The following is an 11,382-nucleotide window of genomic DNA, read 5'->3' as shown; positions in this document are numbered from 1 at the left end:
ATCCTTAACCTTTAACCATCAGCCTATATAAGCCCCATGTCAATTTTAGGCCCCAAATATTAGTATTATTGTATTTTCATGTGGGTTAGAACCCCTTATGGTCCCATTTTATTATAATTGTACCCTTTGTATCATATATATACACCAAGGAGATCTTTTCTTAGGATCATCAAATATTTTATTGTACATTTTATTTAATGTAAAAGGAGGTTTTCCATTCAAATAGGGTTTCAATTAATGGTTCCTTATCATTTTTAAGGTGCAAGGATCATAACATTTGGTATCAGAGTTCATGATCCCAGGGTTTTGCTGCTTCAAACAAGTCATGATGGAATTTTCAATATAACCTTTTTATCTACATAGTTTGAGAAGGTGAAACTTGGAGAATATTAAGAAAACAATTCAAGAAATATCTAGTTCAAATTTCAAATCTTCATTCACTATATTTTTATATATATCCTCTAAGCAAGTTAGGGTTTCTAAGTGCTCATGAAATCAGGTCAATTCGACATATTTGCTATAAATAATTTTCTGTGATGTTTCAGGCCACCAAACTTGGAACACATTGAGGTGAAATTGTGGTGAACATTTGGTTCAAGTTTCAGATCTTGCTTCACTAGAATTTTAGATTGATGCTCTAAGGAAGTCCAATTTCATGAATGCTCCTAAAACCAATTTCAAACACATTAGTTTAGCATTTTCACAGTGATTTTTTTTTGTATAAGGTTTCAGATAGTGAAACTTTGATTTTTTAAGTAGAAACCTAGTGGAATGTCTAGTTCAATTTTCAGGATTTTGTTCACATACTTTTGCAGTTATACCTTATGGAAGTTAGGGTTTATGAAAAATCCTTAAATAAATTTTAAATAGGTCATCTTGTTTTTTTTTAATATCTTCTTGTCTGGGAATTTTTATATTATTAAATCTTCAGGTATTTTAGGATACATAGAAAAGTATCTCATGTAAAAATTTTATAATTAAAATTGAAGAATTGGACACATGGCATGCTATACAAATTTGCTTGTGGGAGGAGGCCAAAAATCAGAAAATTTTGGGAAGATTACCATAACTTTCACTTGGCACATCAGTTTTAATTCACACTTTTGGAATCACAAAAAAGACATAGCATAGTGTTACAAAACAAATTTTCAAATCCATAAGTGCTAAAATCTCAAAAATATATCAATATAAGTTCAAACATTCTAGTATTCTCCAAATTAAGGTACATAATTCATTATTGGCATAATTGTTGATTAGAATATCCTTTTTTTGGTGACTAAAGTTTGTAATAAAGAGAAGTACTATATTATTTTTCAACATTCCTCCAAAGAAATATGATACACCAATTAAATCTATTGAAGGATCATCCTTGACTCATGAAGAAAATAAAGACTTAGAATTTATGTTATCTAATTAGAGAAGAAAGTTATGAAATTGATGGTAGTATGTTGAAAAAGGTGGATTCATCATGCTCTCACGAAAAAATTTAAAAGAGAATGGAAAATAAGATGAATGCAAATAAGGAAGAAATACAGAAATCCACGATCACCATGGAAATTCTTCTATTGGAGAGGCTTCCTAAAAGGGATGTGGAGGCACAAGGAAACCATGAACATAAAGAAAAAGATTTTTTTTGAGAATCAATCTCATATGGGGAGTATTCTATCAAAATAGGAGAGCACAAATCTTGAATTGCAGAAACATAATCATGAATATTTGGGTTATATTGTATCACATGATGACATCAATCTGGATCCTAAAAAACCCAAAACTATGAGGGAAAGACAAATCCCTAATACCTTAAAGAAACTTAGAGGACTCTTTGGATTGATAGGAAATTACTACAAGTTTTTCAAGAATTATCGTCAAATGGCAGCACCTCTAACAAAATTATTGAAGAAGCGAACATTTTATTGGACTAAATAAGAAACCAAATATTTCAAAGAACTTAAAGAGTCTATGTGTACAACTCCCATCTTAGCGACACCTGATTTCACAAAAATATTCATTTTGGAGTATCATGCCTTAGGTTATGGCATTGGTGTAAGTTTTTATGCAAGAAGGAAGACATCTTTCCTTTTAAAGTAGCCAACTTAAAGGAAAGAACTTACGAAGACCCATATATGTCAAAGAAATAGTGGCCATACTACATGTAGTTAAGAAATGGAATCCATACCTAATAGGAAGACACTTCAAAGTAAAAATAGATCATGATATTCTGAAGTACTTCTTGAAGCAAAGACTATCTTTAGAAGAGAAAAAAGATGGGTCACAAATATGTTGGGTTATGACTTTAAAATTATCTACGAAAAGATTAAACAAAATATTATGTTGGATGCACTCTCAAGGAAAGAGGAAGACACAAATGGTTTACTATGCATTTTTTCCATTCCATAATATCACTAGGTGGAATAAGCAAGGATAGAATGATTCTAAGATGAAAAGATATGCAAGAGCATTTAACAGTTACAAAAGGACCCCAATGTAGTAGAAACAATTTTGTGGATAAATTATTTGTTATGGTATCAAGATCACTTATACTTATATAAAAATTATCAAGTCAAATAGAATGTCCTTTTGGACTTACACACTTCTCCTATTGGAGGACATTCAAGGTTCTTAAAAACATGACATAGAATCAAGATATATTTTTTTGGGAAGGTATTAAAGCATATGTGAAAAATTTTGTGGTAGAATATATGGTATGCAACAAAATAAGGGAGAGACTCTCAAGACCATAATGCTCCTTCAACAATTAGCGATACCAAGCCAATGTTGGGAAGAAGTTTCAATCGATTTTATTACAATTTTATCCTAATATGAAGGAAAGAGTGTCATTACAGTAGTGGTAGATGAAATGACAAAATATCCTCATTTTTTTATCTTTATCATTCTTTTAGAGAATATACTATGGTAGAAGAATTCATGGAAACAATCCAAAAAATACATGGAATACAAAATATTATTGTAAGTGATAAATACCCAATTTTCACTAGAAATTTTTGGTTTGAATTATTTTCTTATTTTTGTACTCAACTGGCTTGCAGCTCATCTTACGATCCGCAATCTGATGGGAAATATAAGATTGTGAAAACATGTTTAGAAGGATATATGTGTTTCTTTGCATCTAATAAATAGACACAAGGAGTCAAATGGTTACCCTTGGTTGAATGTGGTTGAATGTGGTTTAATACACCCTTCCATACCTCATCAAAAATGTCACCATTTATGTCACTTATGGATATCATCCTCCATCCATCACACCTCCCCTAAAAGGGACTATAAAGGTTCAAGCAATAGAGGACCACATATAGCACCAGCAAAATATTCTCAAACTATTGAAGGATAAATTGGTTGTGGCACAAAATGGGATGAAAAAAACAATAAATTCATGATCACAATGAAAAGGAATTTGAAGTTGGGAATTTAATAGAAATTGCAACTACTCAAGATTTCAAATTAAAAACAAGAGACACAATTCTACTCTATTGATGTGCAGAATGGAAATCACAATTTAGAACAACATGCAATAATAAAAACCACAAGTACAAAGTGACTTATAGGGGAACCTAGCTGGGAAAAACCCCTCAAGCCTCTTTGCATTAATTAGTTGAATAGATGAACTATTACAATTACTTGCTTGGGCTTTGAGCACAACCTGCAAAAGAATAATTGTTCTCTTTGTTGAATGAGAAACTTTGGCCAACACTTATCCAATTATTTTCTCCTCTAGCCTCTTATTTCCTTGCGCAATTATTTAGGAAATTATGCCCTAAAATATAGGAATTTCCTCCTATTTTCTTGCGAAATTCCCAAGGATTGATCTCCTGACTCATGCAACACCTGTACACTCAAACTAGTATGCAACTCATGTTACATTGCCTTGTCATCTCCACTTTAGTTGAGGAATTTGAATTCCATGCATGAATTAGCTATTTCAGGTTGATTCATAAGTTAACTAAGAGATCTCTGATTTTGATTGTTGTCCCACCATGCAACTGACCTTCAACTGACTCTATCAATAATTAGATGTCATTTAACTGAATGCAACTAAAAATAACTGAACTAGATTGCTAGAATTTAACAATCACGCATGCACAACTGAACTCCAAGCCCTCTAACTCAAATTTACTGAGCTAGCTGAGTGAGAAAATCCATGTCACACTAGTTAACTACCTCCAAGTTGTCTTGATGATGTGGAAATTCGATGTACTCAATTTGAATAAGGCTAAGTCAGATTGAGCCTTTCTTGCTACATTTTTTAACACTCCCTCTTAGCAAGAGAGGAATTTTTTATCACCCCTATCCTCCACCTATGGAATTCAAATTTACCTCTTGACAATTCCTTTCTTAATATGTAATCATCTTTCTCCTCAATTGGAATGTACTATAGCAACATTATTCTCCTATGCACACAGTCTCACAAATGATGATATCGAGTATCAATTTTCTTGGACCTGTCATGAAATACCAGATTCTTAGAGAGCTTAATGCAACTCGAATTTTCATAATATATCATTGTTGGATCCATCTCCTGACTAAAAGGACCCACAAGTGTTTTCCTCATCCATATGGCCGCACATGTTACTTGACTTACAACCATGTGTTCAACCTTTTCTAAGTTGAGCACCACAAACCTCTACTTCTTGTTGTACCAAGAAATAGTTGCAGACCCAACACTAAAGTTAGCACCAAAATCACTTTTCCTAACTGAAGGACTCCCTACCCAATCTACATCGGTGAAACCTTGGAGCTTCACTCCCTATATCCTCTTGTACCATAATCCATACTCGATAGTGCCTTTGAGGTACCATAACACATGCTTTGTTTCGTTCCAATACAACTTGGTAGGCCTCACCATAGCTTGACTAAGTTGGTTTACTACATAGCACATGTCAGGTCTTGCAAGGCCCCACAATTTGCCTATAAATGGTAGCATAAACCTGTTCACTTGAAGTGGCATTCTCCTTCCTCCAGTTTGAAGCTAGAGGTGTGTCCATGGGCATACATTTCTCCATGTAAAATATTTGAAGTATTTTAGAGGCATACTTCCCCTAAGACATAAAAAAATTCGCCATCACTTTGCTATACTTCCAACCTGAGTGAGTAATACAGTAATCCCATTTATTTCATCTCAAATTCCCTTGCAAGGTCCTATTCGCAAGAGCGGATCAACTACTCATCACCTATCAATATTATATCGTCAACTTACAAAAAAAGAATAAGAAACTTACCATCTACCACAATGTGGTAGAGGTTTGCATCTTCTTCACTTTTGGTGAAGCCCAATCCACTGAGGTAATTGTCGATCCTAGTGTACCATGCTCGAGGTGCCTATTTGAGACCATACATTAATTCTCTCTTGAGTTTGCACACATGTGACTCCCAATCATATGTCTAAAATCCTTTTGTCTTCTCTATGTAAATTTTCTCCTCGACAACACTGTTGAGAAAGGCGATCTTCACATCCATCTGGTGGATTTTCCACCCCATCTGTGTAGTCAATGCTAGAATGGATCTGATTCAGGAATATCTTGCAACTGGTGCAAAGGTTTGCTCATAGTCCACTCCCTCTACCTAAGAGAATCATTTGGCCAAAAATCTAGCCTTATACTTCTCGATGCTCCCATCAGTTGCATGCTTCACTTTGTAGATCCATTGGAACCACCCACTGATTTCCCTTTTGGTCGCAGCACCACCTCCCATACATTGTTCTTCATGATGGATTCATATTCTTCCACCATTGCATCTACCCAAACAGGTTGAGAAACTTCTTCCTCAAATGAAGAAGGCTCTATCTCAATGAGTTATGTCATTAGAGCCATGTAACTAGTGTACCTATTAGGTGACCTCCTCTGCATGTGTTGTGATGTAGGGACTCCCACTTTCTCCCTAACATCATGCAATAATATATCAACTTATTTGGTTCTCTTTCTCCCCTCTCTAGATTAATATGGCTAAGAGGTTTCCTCCACCCTACCTCCTATTTGCTCCGTTGCATGTGACTGCTCCACAACCACTTGAAGCTCATCATGAGGCTCCTCCTTTGGATCTATAAGCTCATGCTCTAGTGGGATACTCAAATCTTGTTCAAGAGAGCATCCCATAGCCTTCTCCTCATTGAACTTGACATCTCTCCTCAAAACTATCATCCTCAGTGAAGGTAAATACACCTAGTAATTGTGTGGAGTTTCAGTGTATCCTACAAAAACTCCCAACTCTATTGTAGGCTCAAGTTTCTTCCTCAAATCCTTGGAGACATGGAAATAAACAGAAGCTCCAAAAAATTTTAAATGAGACACATCAAGATTTTGTAGAAATTTTGAATAATTTAACACATATTCACAGAGATTATCCTGATCATACAATTATAAGCGAAACATGCATAATACATAATCTCCTCTACGTTGATCATCAATTTACAGAAGCAGAAACATTCACAGGCACACATAGAAGCATCAATCAAACTCATTAACACAGTATGTATCCCGGGGAAAGCATCTCGCTAAAAACCCCACACTATCTGTATATTATATTAATTGAATCATGTAACATTACAAAGTACAATGCTTATCACAAGAAATCCAATACCAGCTCCACCTGTTACACACAATAAAGCTCAGATCTGATCTCCAAATCTCTTCCACTGCTTGCCTGCCTCCACTGCTCAATACTTGCTCAAGAACTGATGAGAATGGCTCACCAAACTCGTATTTCACCTCAAAATAATCACTCACACTTTGTTGGATGTGAGCAAAGGCTACAATACTGGGAAAACACGTGAGAAAACTCATTGGCATACTCAATCCCTTGATTGGGCAAGATCTGGTGCACAACTATAGTCACAACTGATAGCAATCTGATTCTCTACCACTTGTCCCTGTTGAACTGAACATGCACTGACATGCAACTGAGTTAACTGATGTATTCTATAGTTGTATTATGAGTTAATAACTTGTGAATTAATTAATAACTAATTCACCCAACTCATCTCTAGTCTATTGATTAGTTAGACTAAATACAACCAGTTTAACAAAGCTAAACTGAACACAACTCCATCAACTGCACCTCCAGTCCACTAAACTCAACTCACTTGAGTTCTAACTGAAGTCCTGCGTGCAAATATTAGTCATCCCATAGGTAACCACGTATTTCCCTCTGGGATCTGCATGTACCACATCCGTAGCTCATCCTGAAGTGCTCCAAGAGAATAAGATCAAGTTTATAGTCCAAATATTATTATGAGACAATAATATTTGACTTTTCTATTTTTGACAACCAGTCTAAAAATAGACTTTGATCACTCACACTTTGATCAAAAATAGAAGTCCATCTATTTTTCCCAACTTGACCAATCATCCATAAACAGCAACCTGCAATCCATAGACATGATCCATATGTCTAAAAATAGACTTGCGCCAAAAATAGCCTGCGGGCCCACTTAGTGAAGGCGACTCTTTTCACTAAGCTCCATCATCTTGTTGCACACTTTTCAACACTCCCTCTCAACAAGAAAGGCTTCCTCTCAAACCCGATCCTATAACTCTGGAATGTTCTCCATGCAACACATCTGGCCGGTCCACTTGCTCTGTCATCAAAGTCTCTGACTGCTATTGCCTCTGTCACTTTGATCTCTGACTGCATCCGTGCTGCTGCTGGTTCTATCTCCCAGCATTGCATCCGCACTGCACCTCCCAACTGACCTCCCTGTTGGGCTAGAAACATCCTCTGATGTTGAAGCTCTACCTGCTGCTGACAAGTGCTCCCTCTCTGACATCTGCGCTACTGCAACATCTCCATGCATCTCGCACCATTGCACACCTCTCTATGCCACCTATCACTGTGCAAAACACTTGTGCCTCTCGCATTGCTACAGTCTGCTAGCTATGCGCTGTCCTGGGATTCCATGCACTGTCGCTCTCTCTGCTGCTCCATCCGCATCTGTCTCTACCCAATCAGTCAGTTCCTGCTACTACACATCGGGGCTCCCGTAGCAAGGCCTCATCCAAGAGGTTGGGTACCTCAAGGATCCTGCCCCTCCTCCTTGGGACAATCAATCCACATCACCCCACCTCCTACCTGGAGGTATGGCTACATGCAATCCCTCAGCCCACCTGGCTCGAAGTTTCCCCCTACTGGAGGTCTCTGGATGAGTAGATGTCTCTACTCGATCTCCTCTCAGCTTCCCTTGTTGTGGCTCCTCCACAACCTCCTGAAGCTGCTACACCAATCATCGCTCCTCCACAATCGTCTGAGACTTCTTCTGGCTCTGCATGTTGAGAGGTAATATACGCTCCCTCTCAACCACCAAGTCTCCATCAGTTGCCTTGCTGCTCAAGGCTTTGCATGCATCTTGAACCTCAAGAGCATACAGGTTCTTGACCCGTGAACCAATCTGCTTCACCTGTCTAGTGATGATGTGTCTAAGGAAAACCTTTCCCTTACTAAAGACCACATCATAGCCTCTGTCTTCCAACATCACGATCGACACCAAGTTTCTCTTCAGTCCTGGTACATACTTGACATCGGTCAAGGTAAGGCGAGCTCCATGCTCCCTCTGAAAAATAACTGTGCCTACACCTGAGACACTATACTTCTCATCATTACCCATCCCTATGAGTATCTGGAGATCTTTCTCCTCCAAAGTACTGAACAAACTTTTGTCACCGGTCATGTGGAAAGAAGCTCCACTGTCAAGAAACCAACCACTTCCCACCATGGATGAAACCATGCATGCAAAGAGTGTGAAGTCCAACTCAAACTGTGAAGCAAGTGAGGCTGCCTCACCTTCAGATCCTTCCCCGGATCCCTTCTTGGACTTCTTCTTTGGGCAATTAGTAGCATAATGACCCAACTCATGACAACGAAAGCATCTCACCTTCGCCTTGTCAACCTTCTTCCCATCATTGGAAGAACTGGATTCGGAAAGAGAAACCTTCCCCTTCCTGTTCTTCGCCTTACTCGATAAGGCACAGTTCTCCTCATCCTGCATGGATGAAGAACCGTCTCTGGTGCTCCGTCTAATCTCCTCTTGCACAAGATCTGACCACAGTCTTTCCCATCCTGGCAATTTCTCCCGACCATTGACAGAGTCCTGATAGGAATGCCAACTCTTCATAAGACCAAGGAGAGCCAAGCTCACCAAGTCCTCATCATCAACAGTAACCCCCACACTTCCCAGCTCATCTCGACACTGAGTGAACTTCGTGAGATACTTGGGAATATTGTCACCCTTCTCGCATTTGATGTTTCTGAGTTTATCTTTGAGCGCCAGCTTCCTCTGATCGCTCTTGCTTTGGAACAATTCTGTTAATGATTTCCACATCAAATATGGAGTAGCCTTTCCATGGAGGCTGGACACAATGTGATCCTTCACGCCCTCCAATAGAATCCTTCGACATTTTGTGGTCTTCTTTTGCCAAGCATCAGTAGGCTTTGGGATATCCATATCTATGAATTCCTTCAGCCCGTTATCATCCAACACTGCCTCCATCCTGTCCTTCCATGCAATATAATTCGTACTACCCTCAAGGGCATACTCCAATCGCAATCCTGTGAAAGACATTGTTGCGTTGTCACCAAGAAAACACTGCTGCAAATTTGAATTCCACCAGCAACCAACTCAACTGCATCGGATCTAAGATTCGTGAGAACACAATATTTCTCGTACAGAGATTGACTGTATGGGCATTCACCGGATATCTCACCTTCCAAAGGAAGGATGAATCCAAAGGCTACCTGGCCCGATTACAGACTCTGCCTAAAGAAATAGAATGTAAACACTTCTTGAATAGTAGATCTGATGATCAATCCTCGCTTGATATCCTGTAAAAATCTCTTCTACAAATCAAGCAGCTCCGATACCATGTAGAAATTTTGAATAATTTAACACATATTCACAGAGATTATCCTGATCATACAATTATAAGCGGAACATGCATAATACATAATCTCCTCTACGTTGATCATCAATTTACAGAAGCAGAAACATTCACAGACACACATAGAAGCATCAATCAAACTCATTAACGCAGTATGTATCCCGGGGAAAGCATCTCGCTAAAAACCCCACACTATCTGTATATTATATTGATTGAATCATGTAACACTACAAAGTACAATGCTTATCACAAGCAATCTAGTACCATCTCCACCTGTTACACACAATACAGCTCAGATCTGATCTCCAAATCTCTTCCACTGCTTGCCTGCCTCCACTGCTCAATACCTGCTCAAGAACTGATGAGAATGGCTCACCAAACTCGTATTTCACCTCAAAATAATCACTCACACTTTGTTGGATGTGAGCAAAGGCTACAATACTGGGCAAATACGTGAGCAAACTCATTGGCATACTCAATCCCTTGATTGTGCAAGATCTGGTGCACAACTATAGTCACAACTGATAGCAATCTGATTCTCTACCACTTGTCCCTGTTGAACTGAACATGCACTGACATGCAACTGAGTTAGCTGATGTATTCTATAATTGTATTATGAGTTAATAACTTGTGAATTAATTAATAACTAATTCACCCAACTCATCTCTAGTCTATTGATCAGTTAGACTAAATACAACCAGTTTAACAAAGCTAAACTGAACACAACTCCATCAACTGCACCTCCAGTCCACTAAACTCAACTCACTTGAGTTCTAACTGAAGTCCTGCATGCAAATATTAGTCATCCCATAGGTAACCACGTATTTCCCTCTGGGATCTGCATGTACCACATCCGTAGCTCATCCTGAAGTGCTCCAAGAGAATAAGATTAAGTTTATAGTCCAAATATTATTATGAGACAATAATATTTGACTTTTCTATTTTTGACAACCAGTCTAAAAATAGACTTTGATCACTCACACTGTGATCACTCACACTTTGATCAAAAATAGAAGTCCATCTATTTTTCCCAACTTGATCAATCATCCATAAATAGCAACCTGCAATCCATAGACATGATCCATATGTCTAAAATAGACATAGTCTAAAAATAGACTTGCGCCAAAAATAGCCTGCGGGCCCACTTAGTGAAGGCGACTCTTTTCACTAAGCTCCATCATCTTTTTGCACTCTCATCAAGCATTTCTTGTTGCACACTTTTCAACAGATTTCTCCCAGAGAAGTTTCTTCTGGCGTGATCATGCCAAGTATTCTATGAGGACTTCGATTCTAAAATTATACTATGGTGTTTCATGCTTCCTCTAATAGATGTAATGGTAGCCCCTAAACATGCAACATGGATCTTGTTGCTCCCACTATGCGTATGTTCTTCCTTTCAGCTACCCCATTCTTCTGTGGGTTATGGGGTGTTATCATCTCTTTTCAAATGCCTTCTTTCGCACAGAAATCCTTGAAGACATGTGAAACAAATTCACCTCCA

Source organism: Pinus tabuliformis, chromosome 3_2 (genome assembly GCF_031772625.1).
Source record: "Pinus tabuliformis cultivar Carrire ecotype Pingquan chromosome 3_2, CPIR1, whole genome shotgun sequence".
In the NCBI taxonomy this organism is placed as follows: domain Eukaryota; kingdom Viridiplantae; phylum Streptophyta; class Pinopsida; order Pinales; family Pinaceae; genus Pinus; species Pinus tabuliformis.
The sequence above is the reverse complement of the archived record's forward strand: the minus strand, read 5'-3'. Positions refer to the sequence as shown.